Raw genomic sequence first — 9,701 nt, 5'->3', positions numbered from 1 at the left:
AGAAAATGAAATTAACAAGATTGTACTATTCCCAAAGCAAGCTGGTCAATCCGTGTTTCAATGTAAAACAAAGTTAATATTTACAGTCATTAATTTATCTCTAGAGAATCTATTTATTTGATTAATGTTTTTCCTTGTAACCCTCTCACTTACCTTGTGAATCTCTCCAACCTAGTTATTCCTTGTTTGGGAATGTTTTAAAAATTCTGTCCTGAGTATAAGAAAATGTTCATGGAATTGGCCCAAGGGATAAATATCACAGGGGAGCTGCTCATGAGACATGGAAATCCACCTCACTATTCTCATTGCCTAAAGCAGAGCAGTAAGACATCTATGAGGTTCTGGTTTGTGTTCCAGCACTGACTGGACAATACTGATTGGCCATAATATTGTATGACTTGTATTATCAGCTATTAGATTTAACTTAATGCCACACTCTTTTACCAAGTTTTTGGATGTAATAAATATGTAACTAGAGGCCCAGTGCATGACATTCGTGCACTGAGGTGGGGGGTCCCCTCAGTCAGACCTGCACCCTTTAGCAGTCTGGGAGCCCTCAGGGGATGTCTGACTGATGGTGGAGGGGAGGCGGGAGAGGCTCACCAGCTGTCAGCCCAGCTTGTGGCTGAGTGACACTCCCCTGTGGGAGTGCTCTGACCACCAGGGGGCAGCTCCTGCGTTGAGCATCTGTCCCCTGGTGGTCAGTGTGCATCATAGCAATCGGTCGTTCTGCCATTTGGTCGATTTGCATATTACCCTTTTATTATATAGGATTCTTCAAAGCCTGTGGAGCATTTCCTAGGTTCAAATTACTGTGCATGACCACCTACATTAACTCAACTTAGGGATAGTGCTAAAATGCAAATGCCTAGTCTCCTGCATTTTTATATTCTTAAACACATTGAAGTTTGAGAACCATAGGCTACCAAAGTAAACAGTGTCAGTTAAGAATCAACTAAGGTAGATTGTGGATATTCACAATCTACTCTAAAATTTATATAGAAAAGCAAAGGAACTAGAATAGTCTAAACAATTTTATGAAAGAATAAGTTTGGAAGATTCATATTATCTTTCTAAAAAGGTATAGTATTCAAAACTGTGTGGTATAGGGGGGAAAAAAGGTACAGAATACAGACTCCAGAAATAGACTCACACAAATATGATCAAGTAGATTTTTACAAAAGTTCAAATGCAATTCAATGGAGAAAGGACATTCTTTTAACAAAATATGTAGGAACAGTTGAATACTCATATGCATCAAAGTGAACCTCAAACTGTACTCCAAACATTATGCAAAAGTTAACTCAAAATGGGTCATGGACCTAAATATAAAATGTAAAACTATAAAACTTTTAAAAGAAAGCATAGGAGAAAATCTTTGTGAGCTTAACTTAGGCAAAATGTTCTTAGAATAGCAAAGCATGATCCCTAAAATAAAATAAAAATTGATAAATGGGATTTTATCAAAATGTAAAATTTTGTTTTGCACAAGCATTTTTAAGAGAATGAAAAATAAGTTACAAACTGGATGAAAATATTTCACATCACATCTGACAAAGGACTTTTATGCCATATATATATATATATATATATATATATATATATATATATATACACACACACACACACACACACACACACACACAAACTGAGTGACCAGATTATTATGATCTCTGAACGCATAATAATCTGGCCACTCAGTGTATATCCTATATAATAAAAGGCTAATATGCAAATTGTCCCCTCAACCAGGAGTTCGACCAGCAGGGAGGCCGGCCAACCTCCCATGTCCCCTGCCCCTGGCCAGGCTGGCCAGACCCTACCCATGCATGAATTCATGCACCGGGCCTCTAATGTGTATATTCTCAACAGTAAGAAAAGAAACAGCAAACAGCTAATTAAAAAATAGACAAAAAGTTGAACAGATATTTCATCAGAGAAGATAATACATGGATGGGAAGAAGCTCAATATTATGATTTATTAGGGAAATGCAGATTAATACCAAAAGGAGATAACAGTAGATACTGATTATAATGTCTAAAACAAAACAAACTGACAATTCAAAGAGCTAATGAGGATGTGGAGCAACTGGAACTCTTGCTGATAAGAATACAATTGGTACAGCTACTTTATTAGAAATGTTGGCAGTTTCTTATAAAGTTAAACATAGATTTATCATATCATCCTGCAATCCCACTCTTAGGTATTTATCCAAGAGAAATGAAAATTCATGTGTACCCAAAAACCTGTGTACAAATTTTTACAACAACTTTATTCATAATTGCCAAAGACTGGAAAAACCCAAATGTACTTCAGCTGGTGAATGGATACATCCACAAATGGAATAGTACTCAGCAATAAAGAATGAATTATTGATACATGAATGGCACTCAAAGGCATTTTTCTAAGTAAGCAAGCAGTATCCAAAGGCTTATCCCACACGATCCCCTTTATATGACACTTAGAAAGGGTCAAGACTACAGGGACAGAACTAACCAATGGTTGCCAGGGACTTAGGGAAAGGGGAGGTTTTTACTACAAAAGGGCAGCATGTATGAGGTACTTTTTATGGCAATGGAACTATTCTCTATTCTAATTGTGGTGGTGGTTTCATGGTTCTGTGTGTTTGTCAGGAGTCAGAACTATGTGTCAAAAGGCATAAAAATTTCACTTGTGTGAATAAAAAAAGAATCAGTTAAGGCATATCTGATTTGAAACTGCCAAAGAATCGAAATCAATATTTATTGAGTGCCTATTATGAGCAGGGCCTGGATTGGTAGGTATGAGGAAAACAAAGCCTCATAATCAGTTCCTTCTCTTTGTAGACATCATTCCACTGGAAGATGGAAACAGGTGCACAAGTAACTACCATGGGGCAGTGGGGGATATGTGCTCAACAAAGGAACAAAGAAGGTATAATTGGAGAACATTAGATTTTTACAAGAAGAATTATAAGCTTGAAGAACTATAAGGCTGAGTCACAGAAGCAATAAATCAGAGTTTACACTGACCAAAAATTAGATGGGAGAAAGTTATAGGCATAAGAAAATGTGATTATTGATCAGGGAGGATAAGGTAATAAAAGCAAACTATAAATGTAATGAGATTGAATCAATGCATGCAATGCTATTTTAAAAAAACAAAACCAAGTCAAATAATTCAGTACTGATTCCTCCTAAGGAAGTGAAATGAACAGATCAAGGTTGTGGTATGAAGTTGTATTGACTTTAGATTCCAGAAGCAATTTCTTTGCCCACTTCCCACCCCCAATAAGAATAGTTTTCCCCTCTGAGAACTACTGTGTCTAGGATAGTGATCCTCAGCCACAAAACTTCATTTGGAACTTGTTAGAAATGCAGATTCTAAGGCTTTATGCTAAACCTTCTAAATCAGAAACTCTGGGGTTGAGCCCAGTGATCTGTGTTTTAGCAGGTTCCCCAGGTGATTCTGATGAATGTTTGAAAAGTTTGAGAGTTTGAGAAGTTGCCAAAACTGAATGCTGTGCTTAACTATTATAACTAGCTGAAGCTGGAAAAGAAATATCAACTTTTAGTGACCCCCTCATTCAGACCCAGACTGGGCTTACTGGAAGATTCTCCAGACCAATGAACAATGAGACTTGCTTTAACCAATCATATAAAATGTATGGTTTGGCTTCATTCGATCCAGACCAGTGGTTCTCAACCTTTCTAATGCCGCGACCCTTTAATACAGTTCCTCATGTTGTGGTGACCCCCAACCATAAAATTATTTTCATTGCTACTTCATAACTGTAATTTTGCTACTGTTAATGAATCGTAATGTAAATATCTGTGTTTTCCAATGGTCTTAGGCGACCCTACTAGCGGTTAGAGCCTAAGACCATCGGCTTAGTGCATTCCACGACCCACAGGATGAGATTTAACCTGCTGGTGAGAATGTGGTCGCGACCCACAGGCTGAGAACCGCTATTCATTAACAGTAGCAAAATTACAGTTATGAAGTAGCAACGAAAATAATTTTATGGTTGGGGGTCACCACAACATGAGGAACTGTATTTCAAGGGTCACAGCATTAGAAAGGTTGAGAACCACTGAATTCTAGACCATTAGTTTTCAATGCTTCTGTGGTTTAGCCACCTTGAATCTCTTCCATCTTTCTAAAGCACTTAACAACATTCTAACTTTCCCCCCTTTGCCAACTAGCCAGTGAATTTATTTTTCTTTCTTCTTTTTCTTTTTCTTTTCTTTTCTTTTTTTTTTACTGATGAGTATTTTATTGCCAGGCAAATAAATAAACTCTAAACTCTGCTTCTTTTACTGTTAAGCTCTGGTGGTCTTTGTTTCATTCTTTTACAGAGAGCAGGCAGTCAGCAAATGACTCTAGGATATCAATTTACTTTTTCATCCCTGGACAAGTACTTTAGAATCAGAAAGCTTATATTCTAATCCTTGTGCCAACCCAAATAGTTAGAAGGCTTTGGGCAAGTTACTTAAAATCTCTTAGAGTCAATTTTCTCATCATAAAGAGGAAGGAGGTAATTATCCCCATCTCAATCAACATAATGGCTGTGAAGTTGCTTAGTGAAGTGGAAAGTGGATGCATATGTAAACATTATTATCATTTTGTGACCTTTTCTCAGTACTGCACTCAATACCCTGTCTTGTCCCCTTGTCTCCAGAGTACCCTACAAGAAAAGCCTGCAGCCTGGGCATGGCCCAGACTCCTCTGGAAGCCTGGCCAGCAGGGCAACCATCATTGTTTTGGAATTACTCCAAATGAATGAAATAGCAGGAAACATTCCAGCCTGCAGGATCATCTATAAAAACATTAGATGGTTATAGGAATACATTATAGACTTTCCATCAGAACTTGGAAATGACATTGCAAATTGGTGTGTGGTTTACAATAAAAAAATGCTCTGATCCTTGGAATGAGCAATTGGCTTGTAGCAAATCTGAGCTTCCCCAAATAATGATCCAGTGAAAGTGTTCCGCATGCCCAGCATCTCATTACCTGACACAACGAATAGGGTAGAGCTCATGTCAGGTCTAGCAGTCTTGGAAATGAACTGCTGCTTCTGATAAACAGTGGGTAATTTATGTAGAATTATTTGCTAAGGGCCAAATTAGTCCCTTGCAGTGTGCACAGCATTTCTGAAGAACAAAGAAACAAATGCTTTTCTGCTTAAATAGTATCCTGGCCCAAGGCAATTACTACTGTAATGTGTCTGACATAGGAACGATCCTGACACTTCCCCAGGGCCTTGAGGAATAAGAGGATTTTGCTAAAGTATGCTAATATTGAAGAAGAAAGTAAACATCTAGACTCGGCTTAACAGAAGCAGAGGATAAGTTTAAGGAGAAGGGAAGGTAACATCATGTATCTAGCAATGTATCTAGCACTTACTGTGTGCCAGGCACTGTACTACATGTTATACGTATTAGCTTTATCCTCACAGTAACTCTGTGAGGTAGATAGAAATTATTGCCCTCATTTTAACAGAATAGGACACCGTGTCTCAGAGACTTGGCTTCCACAAAGTCACAGGCATACAGTTTACAACCGATCAGTAGGTGGTCTCTTATCTAGGCAGTTGCAGCAGCCCCCTGTGCTAGCTAGCTTGCCTACGCCCCTCCAGATCTCCTCCGTCCCCGTCTCCAGCTCACTCTGCACCCAAGGAGGCTGCCCCAAGCTTGCCTTCTATTTTCCAGTTGTGTCTAGTCAATAGGGAGTATTAGCAGGAGGTGAGAAAGAGGGAGGAGAGGGAGGCCAAGGATTTTATGCTTCCCTCCCCAGTCCTCTTCTGCTCCATCACCCAAAAGTCTTAGCTCCTCGACACATAGAATGTCTCCTCAGGGTTTTGATAACCTCTCCCTCCTCTGAGAGCCCTGCACTCTGGCCACATCTCAAATCTCCCGGTGTTGCAGTAGAGTTGAGCTTGGCCAGTTGGTAAGGCATCGAGGCTTAGAAATGGCTGCCCCTCTGTTTTGTTGTTGGTTCTGATTCAAATGAAGTTGTTGAATGATGGACACATTCTGCTTATCCTACAGTGAATAGCTCCTGTTTCAATGTTTACAGAGTGTCTCTACTCTGGCTCCAGCTCAGAAAGAGTAAAGAGTTTTTATGAGAAAAAGCACCTCACTGAGCCATATGTGGTTTCTGATTGATGACATTCAGAGCTTGGTGAAAAATAATGATAGAACATGACATTTCTAAGAAATTCCATAGCTTACGTTCATATGCTTCCAGGAAAGGATATACTAGAAGCTAGCTGTGTGGCTAGAAAAAAATTGCTGAACATGAAGCTACAGTAAAGTTACATTTTTAAAGACAGGTAATGAGTGAACTCGAATCAAGATGCTTAATAGCTGACGAAGGTCTTGTCCCTGAACTATTTCGTTAAGCTAATGGAAGTGGTCTGTTTTGGCACTGCTAGCTAACTCGTTTTCCAAGTGAAGTCATTACCCATGGTTTTAGAAGAATGAAGAGGAAATAGAAGCATACTATTAAACAGGATAGATACACTGAGTAGTTTTTATGTATGTTGATGCTATAGGCACAAATAAAACCTTTGGTGATCAGCAAATGTAACAGGTCCTAACATTTTCAAAGGTGTCAATCTTAAAAGTCTAATGTCATAGACAGGCAATACTTTTTAAAAATTGGTTTCATCATATTTTTGTGCTTGAAATGACAAGGTATTCTGGAATCATCATCTTACCTGAAGTAATTATTCTATTATTAAGTAACTAGAGGCCCAGTGCATGAATTCGTGCATAGGTGGGGTCCAGCTGGCCCAGCCCCAATTGGTGGATTGATGCCTGGCCTGTTGGGAGGAGGAGACAGTGGGAGGTTGGCTGGCCATGGGGAGGGGCTGTGGGCAGTGGGCTGGCTGGCCCCTCCCCCAAATGGGGCCAGGGGAGGGGCTGTGGGAGGTTGGCTGGCCAGCCCCACCCCCAATTGGTGTGTGTGGGGCCAATCAGGGGTGGAGCTGGCTGGGGGAGGGTCTAGGGGGGCAGGGAAGGGGCCATGGGAGCGGGGGCCATTAGGGGTGGTGAGGGCTGATCGGGGGTAGGGCTGGCCATGGGGAGGGGCCGTGGGAGGTTGTCTGGCAGGCCCTGCCCCTGATCGAAGTGGGGGGATCAATCAGGGGCAGAGATGGCTGGGGGAGAGGCTGCAGGCCAATCAGGGTGGTGGGGGCCCATCGGGTGGGGCTGGCCTAGGGGAGGGGCTGCAGGAGGTTGGTCAGCCAGCCCCACCCCCTATTGGGATAGGGGGGCGATCAGGGGTGGGGCCAGCTGGGGGGAGGGGCTGCGGGCCAATAGGGGTGGGGCAGGCCCATCAGGGGCGGGGGAGGTTGGCTGGCTGACCCCACCCCCTGATGGGCCAGTTAGCTGGCCACAGTGAGCGTCATAGCTACCGGTCGTTCTGGTCGTTACAGTGTTCCGGTTGCTGGCTTTTATATATATATACACTAGAGGCCCATTGCACGAAGATTTATGCAAGAATAGGCCTTTCTTCCCCTGGCTTCGCTCCCAGCCAGAGCACTGCTCCTGTAGTTCCCTTGGCCTCCACCCTCCCCCTCATAGCAGGCGTCCTGCCCCGCCCGGCCACTCCACGCCTGCATATGCAAAGTAACCTGCCATCTTTGTTGGGTTAATTTGCATAATCACTCCTGATTGGTTGATGGGTGTCATGGAGGTACGATCAATTTGCATATTTCTCTTTTATTAGTGTAGATAGATTATAGCACTTAATACAAGAAAGGAATATAGAAACAGGTAGTATTTTAAAATGTCTTTCTATAACCAGGACATTTCCCTTTTAATTTCTAGCAATACTTCTTCCCTCGAAGTCCACTTGTCTGATATATATATATATATATATAGATATATATATATAGATATATATATCTATATATATATATATATTTTTTTTTTAATTTTTTTTGTCTGATATTAATCTAACTACACCAGACTTACTTTGATTAGTGTTTGTGTAGTGTCTTTTCTCATCCTTTTATCTTCAATCTTTCTTTATCTTTTTGTTTAAATAGCATATAGCGGTGTTTTTTTAAATCAGTCTGACAAACTTGGTCTTTTAATTGGATTGTAGACCATTTGCATTTAAAATAATGTTTAGTTTGAGTCTAACATCTTGCTATTTGTTTTCTATTTGTCCTATTATACTTTGTTCCCTTATTTCTCACTTTTTGCCTTTTGTGAATTACAGAAACATTTATAAATTTTATTTTTCTCTTTTATATGATTTTTACTTATATATTCTTACATGTTTCTTTTAGTGGTTACCTTAGAGATTACAATAGCATTCTTCATGTATGATAGTCTACCTTAAATGAGTACTTTTGATTTTACCACTTCCTAAATAAGGCAAGAAAGAACCTTTGCAAAATTTAACTGCATTTACCATCTTCCCAGTTTGTGCTGTTGTTATCATGTATTATACTTCTACATATTACCAACATGTAAAGTCTCTGTCTTATTTCAAGTATTATAAACATCTCCTAACACTCCTTATGTATTAGCCAGGACAATCTAGCAATTTTAACAATATTTAGATCTCTGAGGCTTAACACACAAAATTTATTTTTTACTCACGCAACGTTCAATGTAGGTGTTCTTTGTTGGGTGGCTCTTCTGGGCACCTCTTCTCTGACTCAGGGGTCCAGATTCCTTTCACTTTGTGACATAAGCATCTTCAACAAGAGCTTTCCAGGGTTTTTGTGGAAGGGAGGAGAGCATGGCATAGGATTCACTGAACCACCTTGTACCAGAATGACCTACACACTTTCACTCACGTTCCTGTAGCCAGAACTAGTCATATGGCATCACTTAGAGAGTGGGAAAGGCTGTCCCCAGTGAGCAAATACTTCTCAAAGTCAACTCTGTACTACAGAAGGGGCTTACCAGTCTTCGTGGTCAGCCTGCTATTTCAGCTACACTCCTTACCTCTGTCTTACCACACATCCATCCACATGGAATCCACTGTGATCTTTCCTAACGTAGATATAACTGTCTCTCCCCCATTTAGCACTCATCAATTACTTCCCACTGCCAACTGAAATAAGTCCAAATCCTTTACCAAGGCATTCAAGACCATTTAGGATCCAGCCCTTCCAGCCCCATCTCCTACAAGGTTTGTCTTAGGCTCCAGTCCCATCAACTGCTTCCAGTTGCCGGAAGCTTCATTATTATTACTTGCCTCCGCACATTAGCATATGCTCCTCCATATTTCTGAAAAGTTCCTCTTTGCTGTGACTAGTGGGCAAATCTCTACCTCTCCGTCAAAACTTAGTCTGAGCATCTTCCTCTGTGAACCTTCTGTAGCCCACTTCCTTAAGTAGAGTTGATCACTTAGTTCCTTTGTGCCACCACTGAGCTTTCAGCAAACCTCCATAGGAGCCCCCATTACACTGAGTTGGAATTGTATTTTTACATGTCTATCTCTCCTTGTTACAACTATGAGCTCCTTGAAAACTGGGACAACGAAATGCTTCCTTAGTATCTCCAATGCCATCTACAGTGTCTGCCACGTGATGGATGCGTCATAAATGTTCTTGTAATAAACAGTTAAATGAGTGAACAAATAAGGTACGATTTTAAAAAAAAATTCTTACACTTAAATTTAAGTTTAATCTTCATTCAATGTTTTTAAGTTCCTGGAGAAAATGATGAACTCGTGCTCTGTTTACTGGATC

The sequence above is a fragment of the Cnephaeus nilssonii genome, assembly GCF_951640355.1.
Source record: "Cnephaeus nilssonii genome assembly, chromosome: 3".
In the NCBI taxonomy this organism is placed as follows: Eukaryota; Metazoa; Chordata; class Mammalia; order Chiroptera; family Vespertilionidae; genus Cnephaeus; species Cnephaeus nilssonii.
The sequence above is the reverse complement of the archived record's forward strand: the minus strand, read 5'-3'. Positions refer to the sequence as shown.